This window comes from Myotis yumanensis, unplaced genomic scaffold (genome assembly GCF_028538775.1).
Source record: "Myotis yumanensis isolate MYYU_CA2020_CCGP unplaced genomic scaffold, mMyoYum1.0.hap1 SCAF_3, whole genome shotgun sequence".
In the NCBI taxonomy this organism is placed as follows: Eukaryota; Metazoa; Chordata; class Mammalia; order Chiroptera; family Vespertilionidae; genus Myotis; species Myotis yumanensis.
The window spans coordinates 48,810,591-48,812,551 of NW_027223754.1; the positions used below are offsets into that span (position 1 = coordinate 48,810,591).

Consider the following 1,961-nt stretch of genomic DNA (forward strand, 5'->3'; position numbering starts at 1 on the left):
GGCCAGAGACCGATCTCTGAGCCCCCAGTTCTTGTTTGCTTGTAGGAATAAATTCAAACAAGAGACAAAAAAAAGAAGCAAAAGCAAGAGAGGATTTATTTGTAGGAAAGAAATACACTCAGGCCCTGAGCAGGCAGCTCAGCTGGCTGAGATGGAACCGAGTGCCCCCATATTGGGGAGTTTTGAGGATTTATACCCCTAGGCTAGAATGCCCCTAGGAAAGGAGAAAGTCAGCCCCTCCCTCATGTCTCAAAAAAATGTATCTTTAACCTATAAGGCTCCTTCACCAGGTGTTATGCTACCAGTTAGACCACATTTTGGAGGGCTCTGAATCTTTCCTGCTCACATAGAGGCCTGCCACCTCCATTGTCTATTTTCATTTTGTCACATCTCACATTTACTTCCTCCAAGCCCAGCTGCCTCTCCCAGCCTCTCCCAGCTCACAGCTTTCTATCTGCCTACTCTAACACTTCCATGTTGTCACAAATAGTAATACTTCATACATTTTATGAGTAATATTCCATTGTGTGTCTATAACACATTTTCTTTCTCTATTCATCTATTTTTTCTTTCACAGAGGTCAGCTTTTATTGACTGTGTTACAAAAGAGCTAGTTTAGTCAAAACGACCAAAACCCATTTCATCATCAGACTCCTCAGATTATTCTTTCTTTGTTTCAACTTTCTTATCCTCAGCTGGCAGAAGTGGTAGAGGGGACAGGACCTCCTGCTGGTGCAGCACTAGCTGCAGGGGCAGGTCCATCAGCCCCTACATTGCAGATGAGACTCCCAATCTTGACATTGGCCAGAGCCTTTGCAAACAAGCCTGGCCAGAAAGGTTCAACATTTACACCAGCTGCTTTCATGAGGGTGTTGATCTTATCCTCTGTCACCGTCACTTCATCGTCGTGCAGGATAAGGGCCGAGTAGATGCAGGCGAGCTCCAAGACAGGCCATGGTGAGGGTGAGTGCTGGGCGAGCACTGCCAGGAGTGGTGAAGTGAGTGTCTCACCCCAACTCGGCCTTAGCTTCCTCGGAAGAACCGAGCACCTTACCGGCAGCTGGGGAAAGGGGTCACTCATCTATTGATGGGCACTTAATTTGCTTCTATATCTTGGCTATTGTAAATAATGCTGCAATTAATATGGGGGTGTCTATATCTTTTCAAATTAGTGTTTTCTTTTTTTTAAGATATACACCCAGAAGTAGAATTGCTGGATTGTATAGTAATTCTATTTTAAATTTTTGGAGGAATCTCCATACTGTTTTTCTTAGTGGCCGTACCACTTTACAATCCCACCAAGAGTTCCCAAGGGATCACTTGTCTCCACATCCTCACCAACACTCGTTATCTGTTGACTTCTTTAGAATAGCCATTCTATCAGGTGTGAGGTGAAATCTCATTGTGGTTTTGATGTGTGTTTTTTATGATTAGTAATATTGAGTATCTTTTCTTATAAATTTGTCTACTTTTAGTTATTCTGTTAATTATATATACACCTCTAATTGTATTTATACTGCATTTAAAAATGTTTTATTCACTGCTTTCATGTCAATTATCAATTGACTAATTTTTTAGATAAATGAGGACTTATCTTACAACCTACAGTTTCTCTCCATATTCAAAATGCTGTTATGCCCCACTGTCCTTAGATCATTGACAAATTATCACTGACATGTCAAACAGCATATATTAGAACTTCCATTTTTTTATTCAACAAATCATGGTCTGCCTCTCTTCTTCCTTTCCTCTCCCCTCCCCTCCCATCCCCTCCCCTCCCCTCCCCTCTCCTCCTCTCCCCTCCCCTTCCCTCCCCTTCCCTTCCCTTTCCTTCCCTTCCCTTCCCTTCCCTTCCCTTCCCTTCCCTTCCCTTCCCTTCCCTTCCCTTCCCTTCCCTTCCCTTCCCTTCTCTCTGGATTATTCTTCTTCTATTCATTTATCTTAAGTATAATTTATATAGA

General features: G+C 42.7%; 1 pseudogene; it reads right to left on the minus strand.

Moving 5' to 3' along the window:
- Positions 1–615: 615 nt before the first annotated feature.
- Positions 616–1,081, minus strand: LOC139006132 (large ribosomal subunit protein P1 pseudogene; annotated as a pseudogene).
- Between the last annotated feature and the right edge of the window lie 880 nt (positions 1,082–1,961).